Below are 20,982 nucleotides of genomic sequence, written 5' to 3'. Positions count from 1 at the left end.
ATCAGGAGTTTACCATATTGAGTCTGACTATCCAAATTTAGGTATGGGACTGGTTTGGATAGAAGTCCCTTGTGGTGGATTCCGTAGCCTGCGATACTACGTACTATCATCCCGACTTCACATTAGTCATTTCATTCGGATTGCATATTGCATCCTCAGCACATAGTATTTGGCTCACTGTATCCGCATTGCATAACTGATCTATATTGCTTCCTCAGTATATTGGTTCATTATATTTTTGCATCGCATGACCTGGGTAAGGCTGATAGTATTTATAGGCCTATCAGCATATTTTCGTATTATTCTGATATTGTATGATTTATAGGCTTGTCAGTATTTCCACTTACTCTGATTACTCTGATATCGTATGATTTATGATCTTACCAGTATTTCTGATATTGTATGATTATGGCATTATATTGAATACTTGACACTTATCTTGTGCACATACTTACACCACCCTCTAAGCTTTCTATAAGCTTATGCACGATAGATGCGTGCAGGTGGCGTTAGGTTGCAGCAGTGTTGAGCTTGGAGCATGCAGCGAATCTCTGGAGCTTTGATTTTTGATATATGTATTTTCCTTCAACATTGTGTTCAAATGATTATATTAGTGGATATGTGATGACGATGTTGTATTTGTGATTTGGGTATACTTGTTTTATGCTTCTTACGAGATAAATGTATGTTGGGAAAATCCTCCTCGTAGGATCCTAAGATTGGAATCTAGTGTATTGGTGCTGGGAGCTAAGAATGGGGTACTATGGAGGCTGTCAGCACCGGATTCGGTGATCGAAAATTTTGTGAGCCCGGTTTCCGAGTTTGGGGCGTGACAGTTTTTTAGGCCATTTGATTTTGTCGTATTAGATTGAGTGTAAACACATATTATAAGAAACAATGGCGATTAAATGCCCAACCATTAAAAACTTACTAGGGCTGATTGTAATATTTTGATAATTTTCATTTGCCCATCTAATGAGTTTGTATGGTCACGCAAACTTGGACAAGGAATAAAAAACAAATATTAACTTGATCCAAAACTTTTATGATTGACAAGAAGTTTTTAATGGTTAATCACCATTGTTTCCTATGGTATTGTTCACCTGAGGGTTTGAACTGCTTCATTTTTTAGCTCATGCCCTAAAATGATGTGGCAAAATCGAAGTACAATGCGGATATAGAATACATACATAAAGGTCAAACCTATGGCAAGGGCTGCATCAATAGACTTCGGTGGCTAGAGTTGCACATAATCCCCTCTCAACAAGGACAGTACTCTTTATGCCACTAGATTTGTACATGAGCTGAGTAGATGAGTTTGACCTAGAGGTGGGCATCGAGTCGAGTCGGACCGGATTGGGCCTAACTCGACTTGGTCCGAATTTTCAGTGGATTACTCGAACCCGATCTGATCCGGGACCGAGTCCGGGTCCTCTAACTCGATCCGATCTGTTGTATTGTTGGCCTGACTCGAACCGATTCTGACTCGGTCAGGAAAATCGAGTCGGATCAGGTTAGGTACGGTTCGGATCGAATATTCTTGACCCTAAAAGAGTTTCAATGGTAGACGTTCAATCCCACTGCTTTTTACAGTGTGGTCCACTTGATCTTTAGATCTATCTTATTTTTCAGCTCAAGCCTTAAGACGAGTCTGCCGAGTGGATGGACAGTTTAGATATAACATATACCACATGATGGGACCCATAGAACTTGCTGATGGCAACACGCCAAACTAGTTGTGCTGGTGCGTGGTACACCTGTCGATCCGCGACCCAAGGTTTTTCCTTGGACGTGGATTTTACGCTATGTGGGCCCATAGTGATGTTTGAAAGAAATCCACATCGTCCATCAATTGTGAGGGCTCATTTTAGGACATGATACCAAAAAATAGATGGATCCAAAGCTCAATTGTGCTGGACAAGAGGGAAAACAGAGGAAGGTGGTAATTGAATCTACACTGTTTCCTCTCATAAGGGCCACTTGAGTCTTGGATATACTTCATTTTTGGCAGCATGTACTAAAATGAGCTCCCAAAATGGATGGACGGTGTGGATTTATTACAAACATCATAGTGGGACCCACCTAACATCCCAAGCAAGAACGTGAAAGGCTTGCTTATGTCGTCAGGGAGCTCTGCTCGAGGCACCTCGAGCCGTGGAGAAGATGGATTGGCTATTCCCCATCCCACCAGTCAAAGGATGGTAAGTCGGTGCTCTGTGGGCCCCACCATGATGTATTTACTTCATCCATGCCATCCATCTATTTTTCTATATCATTTTATGGTATTAAAAAAAGAGGTATATCCCAATCTTAAGTGGACAACATTACAGGAAATAATGGTGAATAAATATTGTGCGGATCAAATCGAATTCCAAATTGGGTCGGTCCGGATTGACCATCAATCCAAAATTAATCCGATTAATGGTCAGATCTTGCTGGGCCAGTTCGACTCGACCCGACCCGATCCTAGCCTTCGGTTTGGATCTATTCGGGTCGGAGCGAGTCGGATCCGCCGGATCGGTCCCTTTCTGACCAGCTCTAGTTTGACCCAAGTTTGGTTTAGTTTGTTCATGTGACCCTGGATTCATGTTGAGGGTCAAATATTGCATATCAGACCCAGTTATTGCCTGGATTTATGAACATGGTACCGTTGAATAGCCCATTTTAATCATGTTTGTGTTGCAAGGTGGAATTGCGAGCTGGGACTGGATCGGGATGCTAAAAGCACGGATTTAACGTTCAGAATGCACCAAGGCAAGGGACGGACTCCAGGGGACCAAGATCGACGGAATTACACGCCAGAGATCCGCGAAAATTGAGAAACTGAAGCTCAAGCGGCCTGAAAGTCAGCCAGAATGCAAGATCACTGGGTTTCCATCATCTGTTTGGCTCGAAACTTTATACATGGCTTGAGGACCAAAAACTAACCGTACACGTCAAATTTCAGCCATTGGATCCTCGTGAAAGTGGCTGAACTAACAAATCAGTCCATAAAATCCTGATTTGGGGCCCACCCGCTGTCCAGATACGCTTTAACTTCGGCCCCCACGACTCAAATGAAATGGGGAACAAGATGGATGGTGTGGATTTCTCATAATCATTATACAGTGTACATAGTACACTTTTTGCACTAAGAGTGCATGGCAACACAAGAACTCGAACTCTGTTTCTGTCATGAAACAGAGACTGCGGATGATCTCAGTGGGCCATCATCATGGTCCAAATGCTCAATCCGAGCCGTCCATCATGTAGAGGGGCTCGATTTAGCCAAACCCATGTTGACTTTATGCACTCATGCACGCACATGTGTTGGTTTCAATAGTCACAAATGGACTGCCCTACAACTATTGCAGCTGATTTCTTCCGTGGGTCACGCCGAATCTGATCCAAAATTCATCCCTCTTACCAAAATTTTGTCACTAATCTTATGGACGGCGTGGATTCATCAAACGACAGGGGATTTGGGCCCCACCAGTTACGCAGAGAAGGCCTTACGCAAGTATTACGCACGGACGTGCGTCCGGACGTCGTGGGGCGTTGTACGGCCCATATGGCGATCGGATTTCTGATCCGAACCATCTGAATGCTAACTCAGGAGGTCTTCATCCTAGACATGCAGCCAGATGCAGGGTTAAATCAGCAACGGGACCGGCTTTTGGGCGGGAGCAAGTTTTTGCGAAACGCTTCGCAGGTGGTTCTCAAACGTGATACACACGCTATTGTGGGTATTATCCACCGCCGTTACACGCAGGTTGGCCCTGTCTATAAAAGCAAAAGAAAATGAAAGCAAAAGGGGGAGCGCTGGAGCAGGGCTGCTGAGCCGTGGGGAGAGTGCAGCAAGACAGTGGGTAGAGGCAGCCGTGGGAAGAAAAGGGAACGGAGAGAGAAAGGGAAAAAGAGAAGTTGGGACGTGAGCAGCATCGCTTGGGCTGGACCTGGACCTGGTTTTTCTTGTCTTTTTCTTTTCTCCTTCTTTTGTTTTTGATATTTGAATTTAGCCCATTCATGTGTGGCTAAACCTCTTAGTTAGGGCTAAGAGGTGAAGCCTGTAGCGAGATGGGAGATTTTACTGTGTGCCTTTAATTCATAAACTAAATTTGATATAGTTGATTATTAAAGGAATATTTTTCTTAGTCTTTTATGGTCTGTTGTGACTGAAATTACAATGGGTTTGCAATGGCTTTAAGTATTTCTTTTCCCTTTTTATGTTTATGAAGTCAGGAACCCCTGTTGTTCATCATTGTCCCATGGGCATGGTAGGATGACAGTACCCTTCCTGATCCTCATACATTGTTGGTTGGTTGGTAATTAGTTTAATTCTGTTGTTTACTTTGTCTCCTGGGCATGGCTTGGTGATAGAATCCATTCTAATTGATATACCTTTCACCTCTTAAAAACTATATCAAAGGAAGTCTAGTTAAATTCCATGATTTCTGAAGCAGGCATAATTTCTCCCTGATCTCTACAAGTGGATCATCTGAATCCCTAGTTTCCTTCCTCTGAATTCCTTAAAGTTTTAGATAATTATTCCATAATTATTTCTTAAATCCTATTTGGTTTAGATCACATCTTAGTCTGGTTCTAGTTCTACTTGGTTTCAGATAACATACAGGTATCAGTCCCTGTGGATTCGACCTCGGTCTTACCGAGTTTATTACTGCATCACAACCCTATACTTGGGGAGTGAACAAGTTTTTAGCGCCGTTGCCAGGGACTGACGGTTACGTTTTTCTGAAATTAATTAGTTTTAGAATTAGGTTAGGATTAGGATTTTACTAACTTTAGGTTAAAGGTTTTTATTTTATTTTATTTTTAGAAACTAACCTGTTTTCCTGTTTTGTAGGATCCTGAAATAACTTCTAAACTGGTAATCCCTTTCTAATTCCTCTACTTTTTCTATTTTTAGAATTAGGATTTGAGTTTTGAAAATTTTCTATTCTTTTTCTATTTATAGGAACTAGTTTATTTTTAAACTTTCATCTTTTGTTTTTAGAAACTAGGTTAATTATTTCCCTTTTTAGAAATTCTTTCTAATTTTAGAAACTAACTCATCTTTCATTTATTTTATTTTTAGGCTTCGAATTTCTATTTTAGTAACTTTCTAATTCTAGGTCTTCTTTTTAGAAACTAACTTTCTATTGTTTTCTTTTACAGGATCTTAACATAGGAACTTCTCATTTGGTACCTTCTTCCTAACTTCTTCTCCTCTTACTTTCCATACTTCTGTAGGATCTTTTCTTCTATTTTTCTTAGAATTAGACTCAGAGTTAGGGTTCTACCATGGAAGCGTGGGTACGTGCATATGCCGAGATGGATAAGAGATATTGGGGAATGCCTGAGGGTTGTGGAATTCAACGTATACCTCAAGATTTTTCTCCATCGAGAACAGACATTGAGAACCGACTAGAACGTTATGTTCCATCGGTTAATAGGGCCGTATACGATCGTAATTATGGAAATGAGGATTATTATCAACCATCATATCCTCCCATGTATGATCAGTATGACTATTACCAGGGGAAACATCAAAATTTGGGAGATGAACCAACTATATGTTATAATGATTATCCTCTTGGATACCCTACCATTGATATCCAACCAGAAACAATCCAAGAGGATTCAGCTCAGCGTAGCCTGGCCTATCTCACGGAAATGAGAAAATCGTTGGAAGCGCTTAATTCGCGCCTTGATAAGATAGAGGAGGCTCGATTATCTCAGCCACAATTCATTGCAGAAATACAATGCGAGAAAAGTGATCCTAACTCGCTTTTGAAGAACTCTGAAATTACAAATGAGGAGTTGGATTCCATTAATGAGCATATGGTTCAATTTCCCGATGAGTTGATCTCGATGACTGTTCAAAGGAATGGTCAAGATACGTGGGTATCTTTCAAATACAGTGATGATGACACACTTTCCTCACATGACACACAGGATCTCAATGATGAGGTAGAGGTTAGTTTTTTCAAACCTCAACCGAACTTAGGTGTAGAATGTGAGGAGAGCAACCCCATCCCAAGTGTGTACTGCACGGAATTAGACGATGATGCGTATTGGGATGATGATCATGAATATACGGCCCAAAGTCCCCTAGAATCAATCTCAAGTTTGGTCCAGGTCAATGATCAAGACATACACGAAGTGGTCGGTCATAATGAGCCACTCCCCTCACCTGACATGTCTGATTTTAAGGTGGAGGATGAGCCCCTTATAATCGACCCTTCTAACTCTTATGAAACATGTTTGGACCACTCCTCTAAATTAAATGATGATGTGATTCGGGAGAAGGACGAGTTGCTCGCTACGACCTTGGAAATTGAAACCACTAAGTTGAGGCCACCATCTGAGCTGTACACGTTTGACAATTCAACGCCTCGATTGAGTAGTTTCAATGAACAAAATGATTACATCGATGCTTCCCCTATTGATTTTCAATTTATCTGTGTAGGGCTGGAGCAAGAGAGCACACCTCTGTTTACCTTTAAAGACAATGGATTCCTTAGGCAGATCATCACGAGCTTTAATGTGGAACATAGGTCACGTTCAACTAAATTTTCCAACTCTTTGGATGATTGTTTGGCACACTTTACAGATTCAAATGATCCCATGATAAGAGACATAGTGATTGCCTTGCAAGACAACATCTCGGTATTCATCACTGACCGAGTGAACCCTTACTCTGAAGCCCCTTCTTCCACAGATCTTGAATGTTTACCATTAAGGGAGGAGGAACTGAAAATTGAACCAAAGACTGACACTTCGGAATGTGTTGAGACTACATTACTTCTTGCGAAGTTTTCTAAACTTTATCTACCTTTAGTTTCTGATTCACTATGGGATACTAACGATGAAACTTCTTCTGTCACAGGTGAATCGTATATGCTATGGATACCTCAAGCACTTCAACGGAAAATTTCTTATGAGGTACATAAGTTTCTCTGGAAAGTCAAGCTCCAGGGCATCCAAGCCCATTACAAAAAGGGCTTTTGGATGATCCTATTGAGAAACTTACTGAGAAACTTATCACGATACTGGCCGGAAGAGGGACCTTGCAGCATGATCGAGTAGTTTTTTTCCTGCTTTCATAGGACTAGGGTAGTTGCTTTATTTGTCTGGCTGAAGACGGTAAACTTAGCGCTCCTGGGAGGCAACCCAGCTCTTCATTTCATTTCGTCTTTATCATTAGTTAGTTCAATGTTTGTGGGTAACATTACTGCAAACCCTCACGAGACTACAACTCGTCCACTAGGGGCAACCTAGGGGTTTAAAGGCTTGTTGCATACGCTAAATGCAATCGAGAGCACCTGCGAAAGTGGTATAGTTAGGATTTTATTTTTGTTATTTTTGTGTTGCTTTCTCTCTCGTGCTAACCGACGCCCTTGCTGCGATATCTTTGGAAAGCCTCTTGATTCCTTCATCCAGGTACTATCTTTCCATCACTCCTCTTATATTTTTGTTATCCCATGTGCATTGCATGCTTATTTCTTTTACATTGAGGACAATGTAGATTTTAGGTTGGGGGTGGGAGATTAGGTTTCCTAATCTGTATTTTCTTGGTCTTGAGCAAAAATTGTGAAATTTTTTAATTTTTCTAGACTTTCTTGTGAATTCGAAGGGATTTTGACGGCCATCTAGGGCACTTGGAATTTCAAGATACGTGATGTTGGTAATTTAAGATGCTTGAATTCAGTATCTGTTGGATTTCATAGTTAAGTTTGAATTGTTAATCCAAAATTAGAAGTTGTAAACATTGATTGAGTTATGATCTCACATGTCACATCTCGCTTTCACATTAAGGTTTCAGTTTGATATTGAAGGATTTACTTGGTACTCACTAAACTTGAAAGGAACCAACCTGAGAAATTGAAAGGATTGGGCGAATGGTCTACACCATAGGTTTGCTCCGTATAGGTGTAGATTTAATTCCCTATGAATGATATGTGAAAATTTTGGGTGTACAGTCTTCATCATAGGTTTGCTCCCTGTAGGTGAGGATTTGATTCCCTTTCTTGGCGTCACTTTTAATAGGAAAAATCAAAAGCTGGAAGAATGAATCAAGTTTTGGTTTAGGTGTTGGTTATCATAAATTCTATTGTGGTTACCAATGATATCCTGAAATAGAGAAGTGAATTTTAATAGTGTTAAGCTAAGATTATACTATACACTCATGGAACTCAATATTTGGAATCGTTCTAATTAATGGATTAATATTTGAGCTTGATTTCAGGATAAAGTAATGCCAACATTCATGAATCTGAGAATTCTCATATCTGGATTATTCTGCAAAAATCACTCGAGTTTATGGAAATTGTTCTGTAATTCTCAACTTACTTTTCACATATTTTGCTCGGGACTAGCAAAATGCTGGTTGGGGGTTGTGTTGAGGGTCAAATATTGCATATCAGACCCAGTTATTGCCTTGATTTATGAACATGGTACCGTTGAATAGCCCATTTTAATCATGTTTGTGTTGCAAGGTGGAATTGCGAGCTGGGACTGGATCGGGATGCTAAAAGCACGGATTTAACGTTCAGAATGCACCAAGGCAAGGGACGGACTCCAGGGGACCAAGATTGACGGAATTACACGCCAGAGATCCGCGAAAATTGAGAAACTGAAGCTCAAGCGGCCTGAAAGTCAGCCAGAATGCAAGATCACTGGGTTTCCATCATCTGTTTGGCTCGAAACTTTATACATGGCTCGAGGACCAAAAACTAACCGTACACGTCAAATTTCAGCCATTGGATCCTCGTGAAAGTGGCTGAACTAACAAATCAGTCCATAAAATCCTGATTTGGGGCCCACCCGCTGTCCAGATGCGCTTTAACTTCGGCCCCCACGGCTCAAATGAAATGGGGAACAAGATGGATGGTGTGGATTTCTCATAATCATTATACAGTGTACATAGTACACTTTTTGCACTAAGAGTGCATGGCAACACAGGGACGTCAAAACAGAACTCTGTTTCTGTCATGAAACAGAGACTGCGGATGATCTCAGTGGGCCATCATCATGGTCCAAATGCTCAATCCGAGCCGTCCATCATGCAGAGGGGCTCGATTTAGCCAAACCCATGTTGACTTTATGCACTCATGCACGCACATGTGTTGGTTTCAATAGTCACAAATGGACTGCCCTACAATTATTGCAGCTGATTTCTTCCGTGGGTCACGCCGAATCTGATCCAAAATCCATCCCTCTTACCAAAATTTTGTCATGAATCTTATGGACGGCGTGGATTCATCAAACGACAGGGGATTTGGGCCCCACCAGTTACGCAGAGAAGGCCTTACGCAAGTATTACGCACAGACGTGCGTCCGGACGTCGTGGGGCGTTGTACGGCCCATATGGTGATCGGATTTCTGATCCGAACCGTCTGAATGCTAACTCAGGAGGTCTTCTTCCTAGACATGCAGCCAGATGCAGGGTTAAATCAGCAACGGGACCGGCTTTTGGGCGGGAGCAAGTTTTTGTGAAACGCTTCGCAGGTGGTTCTCAAACGTGATACACACGCTATTGTGGGTATTATCCACCGCCGTTACACGCAGGTTGGCCCTGTCTATAAAAGCAAAAGAAAACGAAAGCAAAAGGGGGAGCGTTGGAGCAGGGCTGCTGAGCCGTGGGGAGAGTGCAGCAAGACAGTGGGTAGAGGCAGCGTGGGAAGAAAAGGGAACGGAGAGAGAAAGGGAAAAAGAGAAGTTGGGACGTGAGCAGCATCGCTTGGGCTGGACCTGGACCTGGTTTTTCTTGTCTTATTTTTTTTCCCTTATGTCTTCTAAAGGATTTAGCCCATTCATGTGTGGCTAAACCTCTTAGTTAGGGCTAAGAGGTGAAGCCTGTAGCGAGATGAGAGATTTTACTGTGTGCCTTTAATTCATAAACTGAATTTGATATAGTTGATTATTAAAGGAATATTTTTCTTAGTCTTTTATGGTCTGTTGTGACTGAAATTACAATGGGTTTGCAATGGCTTTGAGTATTTCTTTTCCCTTTTTATGTTTATGAAGTCAGGAACCCCTGTTGTTCATCATTGTCCCATGGGCATGGTAGGATGACAGTACCCTTCCTGATCCTCATACATTGTTGGTTGGTTGGTAATTAGTTTAATTCTGTTGTTTACTTTGTCTCCTGGGCATGGCTTGGTGATAGAATCCATTCTAATTGATATACCTTTCACCTCTTGAAAACTATATCAAAGGAAGTCTAGTTAAATTCCATGATTTCTGAAGCAGGCATAATTTCTCCCTGATCTCTACAAGTGGATCCTCTGAATCCCTAGTTTCCTTCCTCTGAATTCCTTAAAGTTTTAGATAATTATTCCATAATTATTTCTTAAATCCTATTTGGTTTAGATCACATCTTAGTCTGGTTCTAATTCTACTTGGTTTCAGATAACATACAGGTATCAGTCCCTGTGGATTCGACCTCGGTCTTACCGAGTTTATTACTACATCACAACCCTATACTTGGGGAGTGAACAATTCGAGATTTACATGAGCAAAGCTTCAAGCCTATCTCTATTGTTTGAGCTTGGTTTGGTCCATATTATATGAGCTTGAGTTTGGTTTAGTTTAGTCTAAATATCTGAGCCGAGCTGAGCCTATTCAAATCCCACTTTAGCACACTGAGTAAACTTTGTGGGCCTACTATCATGTATATGTTTTATCCTGTGGAAACAGTGTGCATTCATGTATATGTATTATTTATTATTCGCGTTGTCATGTATATGTATTATCCACGCCATCCATTCATTTTTACATATCATTTTAGAACATGATCTCAAATTTGAATCATATCCAAAGCTCAAATAGATCACACCACAGGAAATAGTGTGCATACAATTTACGAGTTAAATCAAGCTGACCGAGTTGAATCAAGCCGAGCTTCGAGCTGAGCCAAGCTGGCACTGCCCTGGTTTGAGTTTAGTTTGATTTTTTGTTTGTTTGTTTGTTTTGTTTTTTTTTTTTTTTTTTTTTTTGAACGAGCTTCACTCTAAGGTTTGATTTAGTTTGAACTTATATTCCAACCAATCCTGGTCTAGCCCTAGAGCTGGCTTGGTTTATGTCCAATTCTACATGCCACCATGATATGTGTCATCCATTTTGTTAGCTAATGTTCAAAATTTCAATCGTCAACCAATAAATAAGGAAGATGCAAATCCCAGGTGAACAGGAAACATTGTTGATTAAGCACCACTAAATGCCCCAGATCTGACAATGGCAAGCTGCCCAATCCAATCAAACTCGAATTTCAGCACTTACCCCTCTAATACCTAGGTCGGTACTAGTTGGTGCTCAGTGGGGTCCACCATGATAAATCTGTTTTGTCCACACCATCCATTCATTTTTCCCTCTCATTTGAGGATGTGTCAGAAAAAGAGGCAAATCCAAATCTCAGGTGAACCACATAATATGAAATACTAGTGGACCCATAGAACACTAACCAACACTGTCTAATACCAACTTGGTTACAGGAGGGTCACTACCGAATCTGAATCCAATCGAACACCAATCACAGGTATGCAAATTACAAGCAAACTTTTTGTAACAGGAAGATACATGGGCCCACCGTGATGTTTGTGAGAAATTTAACCCATCCATCTTTTTTTTTTTTGATCATATTAGGACGTGCCCAAAAATTAGGTAGATCTAAAATTCAAGTTGCTAAACATGACCAAAAATAGTAAGGATTCAATGTCTGCAGTGAATCATTCATGGGGCCACAAAAGTTTTGGATTGATCTAATATATTTTTATCAGTTCATCCTAGTAGGAGTGACCTTATAAACGGTATCGATGGCATATAAACATTACGGTGGATCCCGAGTAGGTTTCAACGATAGGCATTTCCCTTCCTATTATTTCATGTTGTGCGGCCTGCTGGAGTTTTGGATTTGCCTCATTTTTAGGTTGATGTCCTAACATTAGTTGGCAAAACAGATGGACGAGGTGGATTTCTTGATGGGCCTCACACTACACCAAATTCGTGAATTTGCGACGGACCAAATTCGTCGTAAAACTAAATAAACGATGGATTTCGTCCATCGCTATTTACTGGGTCGTTTTTTCCCAACGGATAAAATCCGTCGTTTAATCTACGACAGATAAGATCCGTTGCAGATTACCGACGAATAAGATCCGTCGCAAACAATAAAAAATCTGTTGCTGAAATTTGGAAAACCACTCAAATTATTCGTCATTTTAAAATATTGGCGACGGATAAGATCCGTCGCTAATATGAGGACAACGGACCTCAAATCCGCCGTCTACTTGTTTAGAAATTAGCGACGGATTTAGTCCGTCGCTAAAATAGCTGCGAATTTTAAAAAAAAATGTCCGATTTGTTTATATTTTTTTTGAATCTTACACTTGATAGTCATTCAAAAAATAATTCACACGATTGTTTAATAACATCATAATCAATCAATGATTAAACATGTGCGTGCATGTTTCACCCATTTAACATTCACCAAGACAAAATAATCAACACAATACAAATAAAATAGTTACCGGTCTATTTAATGTTTTCAGCCTACGAATGCTCATGACTGTCCATTTTCCATGCTACAAATGTTTACAGCAATACAACTTTCCATGCAGCCACAGCCTGATATAGCCAAACAGGCAAAACTATACATCAATTGGGATTGAAAAGTAGCTGCAACATCTCAGCAAATCATAGCCATAAAATAGAAGATGAGAGCAGTCGGCGATAGGGTAGGCATGCTTTGATGCTCTTCGACATCTGAGAACCACAATAGAAGCCTCTGCTAATTCTTTAAACTTCAGCATTCCAACTACTAGAGCAAACATCAAACATGTAACAATGAGGATGCCACCCAAATACACATATTAACCATACAGTAAATACATGTGAAAAGAAAAGAAAAAAAACAAAAACAAAACAAAACATATAAAAGTGACCATGCCAAATACACATCCAACGTAGTCCCCGTCTAAAGCTCACTTTTTAACCATGCTAATGAAATGCCCACATCAACTATATTAAGCAATGCCTATGGCCACATATAAAACCCATTCCAACTAATAAGCATTGCCACATTTATGTATAGATGAGTACTCTTATCATAGAAATAGACTAAAGTATGAGAAAATCCATGCTCAAAAATCATGCTTACCTTTACAAACTTAAATTTCAACCAATAGACATCAATAGCTTCTGTAGCCTCTCACTCTAACCAGTGGCTAAGAACATGCCCTTAGCTCTACATCCTTGGTGAGGTCACTACTCGCCCTTAGCTCTACATCCTTGGTGAGGTCACTACTCGCCTTCAGCTCTACATCCTTGGTGAGGATACATAAACATTAGATTGAAAGCAATGGTGATTGAACTCATCATTAAAAGAATTAGGTGTTTGGTCTATCAAAATGTTCTGTTTGAAAGCAAGTAAACATTAAAAATGCACCCATTTTCAATCTGCTACCTTTCATCAAAGCTAGAAACAAAATGGATGGCCTAATTAGGAAATCCTATTATTAGGCTTCCCAAAGCGCGCGCGCTTGCATGCACACACGCACGCACGCTCACGCGCGCGCGCGCACACACACACACTAGTATCAGGCCAATGCCCAACTTGAATTGCCAAAGGAAAACAAGGAGATGCTCCACTAGCCACGCTAACATGCACCGACAGTTAAAATGACCAAGCATTTGTTCTTAAAGGAATATGACAGGAAGCAACCGGCATGAAAATGTCAACTATTTTAATTCTAGCCTTCACTGCATTCCCTAGGAAAATTGACATAATCTTGAGAAGAATGATCCAGTGTATAACCACTGGAAAATTTTCATGTAGTGGAGCAATCCCTCTAGGATAAGCATCATCGGAGAGTGAGGTCATCGACTAGGAACGCCCAGGCCCACGAAGCAGGTCCATGCCTTTAACCAGTGGTAAAGGCTACTGTCAGCTCACCATACGCATAAAACACTGAACCTAAGTTTCAAATATCTTAATATATCATATTATATCGGGGAAGTGTCACAAAAAAATCACATGGAAATGAAACAACGATTCATTTTGTGGTACAGATAAGTACCGACAACTACTGTTTCTGTTGTCAATCGATTCTGATACGAAATGTATCCTCATATCTCCCCTAGATAATTTGAATGGAATTCAACATCATATCAAAGTATATACTATCATATTGGGAAGGTATCCAGATAAATTCATACAATGACACAGTATGTTGAAACAATATTTGGAACATTTCACTGGACCTTTCCTCCGTATCTAAGATCTAACAGACTTGCTAAGGTTTATCTGAAGTATGGATAGAGATGTATTTACTGCCATGGATAGTTCTCCCATGTACATAGTTGTACTAGGAGTTACTAGCATTCATATCATGCATCTAGACCATCCATTAGGTCCAGCACCTTCCTCTTCCATTACTAGGAAAAAGTCACAGGAATTGGATGGCCCTATACATACATGACTGGACCTATCTTCCAAGAGCGATCTTGTACCTTCATTTTTACTTGCTGCTGATTGGATGGATCATCCAATCAGTTTGATTTCTTCAAGGAAGCTTATGAAGAGGGAACTGGAACTAATGAATGGTCCAGATAAGTGACGTGGATGCCAAGCAGTCCAAATGCAACCATGAGCATGGAAAGGTTTCCATGCACTAGCCCACTAGATCATTACACGATGTAATACACAAATGAGTAGCAACTTTGTACACATGCATAGCACATGTGCCACATGAGCCACCGGAACTGTTCCATTCTATGAGAGTAGAGAAAAGGGGTGCATGCGACAAAAGAGATGAGAGAGCAATTATCTCTTCCTGGAACCAAACAAGGAAGATTACTGGAATTCTAGATGCATCAGTTACAGGGGATTTCAATAAGTTTTCCAGATGAGCATGGTATAGTTGTCCCGAAGATAAGACAAACAAACTCACCCTCAACTGCCTAGCTATTTCAGTCATCTTCACAATAACTTCCTTTGTAACTTGCACCGTCGAGCTCTTGAAATCAGAGCTCTTGAAATCAAAGCGGTCCGCATCTCTTAACTTCACTGTCATTGTTGGACCTTTAAAAACTTTAAATTTGGTGTGCCAAACTGCAGATACAGAGAACCCGTCTCCGAAAGACTCCTTTCCTGGAGGCCAGCTAAGCCCCCCCTTCGCATTTGGATCTATATTTGCAGACTTTATTAATTAGCTCTCTTACAGCTCGATCCACGTCATCCTGAGAAAAGAAAGAAATTGCATAGGGTTGGCCACAGAAAGTAGGTGGCCTGTACGGACACACCCTTTGAAGGGGTGTTTGAGGCCTACACACCATTTTGATCCAAACGACAATTGATAGTGTGCATTTGGATGCACTTTGCAAACCCGTCTCATCTCACATTCGACGAAATAGGTGCTAAAACACCAACTAAGCAAAAACCAATGAGATTGGTTTTTACAAAGTCCATCGAAAAAGCAGGCTTGAAACCCCCTTTCGAGGAAGTGCGTCCAAACATGAATGCCAAAATCAATTAAAATCTGGTCATGCTTCAGTTTGACAGGTATATAATATATGGCTGGAGAGAACTCACATGTAGTTTTCTGAAAGTCTTTCTGGTTGCTAGCATCAGCCTTAGGTCAAAATCCTTATCGAGGGACAATATATCAGCAATTAAGTGCCGTGCTGTGACTGATTCAACCTGTAAAATGAGACAAACGAATTTCAATCTATTAGCATCTAGGAATTTTTGGAGTCGGTTTCTCTCTGTAAGATCTGTTTCTTCTGATCTTTTCAGTAAATCTTTATTTATCAATCTGCAAAAATAAAAGGGCACGGTGATATGATTGAGGTGCATATGCCACAGAACTGTCAATGTGCCTGTGCATGTACATTTGTGTATGTTCCCAAACCTCCAAATTTGTCTGAGTGAATAAATTGTCTGCTCATTTGTTTTGTGTGGGAGCATGTCCTCATACTTGTCTATCGGTTTTTGCACAAGTGACAGACTGGAATGACAGAACAGGATTCATGTAGCTAACCCCAAGTAATTGGGACACGACTTAGATGAAGATGATGATGATGAGAAAATGAAAGGGAACGAAGTAGTTGTGATTCACATATCCAACCTGCTCATTATGTGTGTTCCATTTGGATGAGGGGTCAGACCAAGTTTCAGTTGCATCCAAAACTCATGTGGGCCCCACCAAGTGCTTTTATATTTTTTAGGATGTATCACATGGTTTTAAATGGTATGGCCCACCTGAGTTTCGTATAAGGATGATTTTTGAGATATCTCATAACCTAAAGGGGACACATCAAATGCATGGTGTTGATATTCAACACACATCATGATGGGCCCACAAAACTTACTAACATCAATTCTTAGGTTCTCATGAGGTCAATAAGTTGGGTCACAATTTTGACCAGAATATTTAGCCCATTTTACATGTCTGGTCCAATCACTCTATTTTACTGATCAATACCCTTAATTAGACTAGTTACTCGCCCCGATTAAGCTACATATGAGAAAGATATTGGGCATACAAGATTGATCAACAATTTGAGTGAAATTTGATTTAAACATCTGAAGTTATTTACTTTTCAATTTGGACTGATTAGATTGTCCAAACATGGTTAAATGTTCAATTAGTGGATGTGCCTAATAATTTAGTAAAAAATAATTTTTTTCACAAATAAATTCCAATTTCCATTTAAAACATTTTTTTCAAAATGTATATTTTTTACTCTTAATATTTCTTTGAAAACTTTTAACAAAATAACTTTTTTATTATAAAATATTTCAAAAAAAATTTAAAATACAAATTGTAAATATTTATTTTTAAAATCTCAAAAAATTTCTCAAATTTTAGCTTTTTTTTCTCAAAAATTTCAAAATGCTTATTTTTTTCCTTCAAAAGCATCATTTTATTTTTAACTTTTCAATTTTCTTTTTAAAATGATATATATATAATATTCAAAATCTCTCTGTTTTTATTAATAAGTTTTCTTTTAATTTCAAATTTTAAACATTTTCAATTATTTTCAAAATCACAAATTTTATAAATAACTTCTTTATTTTTTGTTTCAAAATGTTTGTTTTTTTGTTAAAGTATCAATTTTTTAATATCATTTTGATTTTAAAATTTTCAATTCTTAAGAACTACATTTTTTAAAAGCATTTTTTTCAAACTTGTCAATTTTTTTCAAACTTGTCAATTTTATTTTATTTTTCGAAATACAAACTCTCATTTTCTTTTTCAAAATATTTTCATTTTTCAATGTTGTCAAAATTTTCACATTTTTTTTAATTTTCTTTTTTAGGATATTTTTTTTTTTCTCAAAATCAATTTCTTTTTTTCAAAATATCAACTTTTTTCAACATTCTTTTTTTTTTCCCACAATAGATTTTTATTAAATCACAATTTTTTTTTCAAAATCTCAAATTTTCTCAAACATTGTTAAAATTTTTAAACTTCTCAATATTCTTTTTTCATGTGATATTACAAATCATTTAAATATTAGTTTTAAATTAAAAAAAACTCCACTCATTTGACATAAAAACAAAATAAAAAAAAATTTTCATTCAATCGATTGTTAAAAAATAATCTTAGATACAAATGTGTACAATTAAACCATTGAAATTCTATTAAAAAACAATTCTTAGACTCAAAAAATATAATTTTCCACCATATTCTGAAAAAAAGAAAAGAAAATGTTCAAGGCAAAAGTCCTTTTACGACGGACCATGATCCGTCGCAAAAGCAACTTAAAAGCGTCGCCAATTGGTATTTAGGGCGGGAATTTGGAACTGATCAAATTGTCGCAAAATCAAAATTTGTGACGGATTTAGTCCGTCACAAATTTACGACGGACTAAAATCCGTCATAAATCAGATTTTAGCGGCGGATTTTGGTCCGTCACGAAATTCCGCGACGTTTGAACTATGGATGTTCGAGAAAGATGGGCTTGGTGACGGACTTTTTCCATTAGCGACGAATTAAATCCGTCATTAAACCAAGCAATTTTTGTGAAAAAATCCGTCGCAAATTCACACTTTTGGCGTAGTGTCATCTTGCTCCCTGTCGTGTGAAGTTCTTCCAAAGGATTTCTATGCATTCCACAAGAACTTCCTACAACCTTAAGTTAGGTGGGGACCACCTTGATGTTTGTCAATCTACCTCGTACATCCAGCTTTTCAATTAATGATAGGACATGGGCCTAAAAATGAGGTAGATCTAAAACTCAAGTAACCTGAATGACAGAAAATAGTGAGGATTGAATGTCAACCCCTAAAACAATCAAGGGGACCATGAAAATTTTAAACCAGGCCAATATTTTTTTGTCTTTATATTTCATCTTAGTAGGAATGACCCTATGAATGGCATGGATGGCATATAAATGCCATGGAAGACGTAAGAAGGTTACAACAATAGGCATTTCCTGACCACAACCCCATTTATGGGACGCGAACCCTAACGTACAAGCTAGGTAATTATCAAAGTCATGGGCCCTATTGTTGCTAATTCAATCAAATTAGGCCACACATGTAAGTGAGGGCCGTTGTTCATGTGAGAGTAAGATGCGCAGACGTGCCAGAATATGCTCGACTCAAAGGTTTTGATTAAATTGTCGGTGTCCCCCACATTGAGATGGATAGATTGGAGACTGGACCAAGATCCAGTTATCCTCTCAACCACCGGTTTATACTTCATTCAAGCAACTTGTGAAATGGCAGGGGTTAGCCCATTCGAATGAGTTCATTTTACATTGCGATAATAAATGTGAACCTACAACCTTAAGGACTTCTTCTTTCATCAGTCTTTAGATTTGTGTGTCTCTCAAATGAACAAGAATGTACGGATAAACAAAATAAGGCTAAACAATGTCGACTTTATTGACATTTAAAATGTATGATCCATTACATTCGATAAAGTAATAATCAACCAAAAACATAAATGAAACAAAATAAAGATAAATACTTGATTCGTCTATCAAAACAAACGATCAAGGCGAGTGGTCAGTAGAAATAGAATGTGACTGGATTGGTATGAACAAACGAATTGGATCTCAGTTGGACATGATCCTATAACTTAAGATTGATGATATTTACTCTTACTTATAAGGTAGTGTGGCAAAAGAAGCTACGCAACAACTATCTATGCGAGACTAGCTAAATTAAGGAAAGATAAATAAGATAAACGTAAAGTTGATAGACATGTTTGGTGTCAGGCCTTGAGCTCTTCTTCGAATATTCCTTTCATAGCTTGTAAAGGCGGTGAAACCCCTTGTTAGGCTTCCTTGTTGCTTCTGGATCCTTCGCTCTCATGCCATAGTTCTAGATATGGGCATCTAATTGATTGATCCAGAACTTATGGCTTTCATTAAAAGAGAAATGACTCTGGTCAGATTTGAAATCGTTGGCTTCCGATCTTCTTCTTGAGAATTTTGGGCTCATATTATATGAGATGAGTTCTGAAACTTCTCACAAGTTTGTATGAGAACTATTAAGCATTCCTATATATATATATATATATATATATATATATATATATATATATATATATATATATATATACACGCACCTTTGCACACGTGTCATGGGCACAGAATCTAGACGGTCCATGTGATGCGGCACCTCTTGAAACTTCACAAGCCTAACTTTCAACCTGATCCAAAACTCCGGTGGGCCATGGAAAAATGAAACAATTTTCTCGCTTGATTTGCATTTCTCTTTGCTATGGCCCACTAGAGTTTTGGATCAAGTTGAAAATTAAACCAATAAAGGTTTCAAGGGGTGCCGCATCACGTGGACTGTTTAGATCTTGTTCCCATGACACGTGTGCAAAGGTGTGCATGGGTGCTCACATAAGAAGGTGCGCTGGTGAGCATTCCTCTATGTGTGTGTGTGTGTGTGTGTGTGTGTGTGTGTGTGTGTGTACACTATAATCATGCCATCCATCCATTTCTCCATATCATTTTAGGACGATGTGGCCCTTACCTTGGGGATAAGCTTGATGTATATTTTGTACCCATGTTGTCCATCCATTTCTCCATATCATTTTAGGGCATTATCCCAAAAATGAAGCAGATCCAATTATTAGGCAGAACAAACCATATGAAAAAGTGGTGACTGACCAGTAATGGGCCATAAAAGTTTTGGATCAAGCATGTTTGCTTCTTTTATTTATTTATTTATTTATTTTGCCTTTATCCTTTTTACTTACAGGACCTTATCAATTGATTGGGCGGTAAATAAATACTTCGGAAACATTAAGTTGCACCCTACGAAGCTTTTAATGGTCGTGCATTCAATCACCTATGTTTCCTATAGTATGGTCCACTTGATAATTTTCGATCAACAAAATTTTTAAGATAATACCATGAAATGATATGGGAACGTGGATACAGAATACATACATCAAGGTGGGCCCTATGGTAAGGGTCGCACTGTCTTAGGTGAGTTTAGGGCCTGTTTGGCGAGCTGCATTATCTAGAATTAGATGGGATTGCATTCGTAATCTCATTTAATCCGTCTGATTGTTATGTTTGGAAACTAGGTATATAATGCCATTTAAGGGTTTTTTGGGTCTCCCGCCCAAACCACGGGCCAAAGGAAGCATTTTGCAATCCTTACTAGATTCACATAATCCTTTTCACTATTCCCCAAAAACGACACAGCTTCCCCGGGACATGGATTGCATCCTACTTCCACCCGAACGATACATGAAAGGGCAGGGCTTTGTGGGGCCCACCATGATGTAAATGGTCTTATCCATGCCGTCCATAACTATTTACAAATCATTTAAGGGCATGAACCTGAAAATGAGGCAGAACCAAGCATGGAATGGACCACAATGTGAGATTGAACGCCCACCATTAAAAACTTCTTGGCGATAGAAGATTTCAAAGTGACCATATTTTACGTTCCAAACATGAATATGGAGAAATGGTATGTACCTTTTGTAATCCCGAGTCTATTTCCAAACATAAATTTAGTTCAAA

General features: G+C 39.0%; 1 long non-coding RNA gene across 1 annotated transcript; it reads right to left on the bottom strand.

Moving 5' to 3' along the window:
* Positions 1-12,486: 12,486 nt before the first annotated feature.
* LOC131257323 (uncharacterized) lies at positions 12,487-13,472 on the bottom strand. The gene is made up of 2 exons (XR_009177313.1): positions 13,139-13,472; positions 12,487-12,799 (listed from the first exon to the last, which is right to left on the bottom strand). It is a non-coding gene; the product is annotated as an uncharacterized LOC131257323 (long non-coding RNA).
* Positions 13,473-20,982: the final 7,510 nt, after the last annotated feature.

This window comes from Magnolia sinica, chromosome 10 (assembly GCF_029962835.1).
Source record: "Magnolia sinica isolate HGM2019 chromosome 10, MsV1, whole genome shotgun sequence".
NCBI classification, from domain to species: Eukaryota; Viridiplantae; Streptophyta; class Magnoliopsida; order Magnoliales; family Magnoliaceae; genus Magnolia; species Magnolia sinica.
This window is presented reverse-complemented; position numbering and strand designations above follow the sequence as displayed.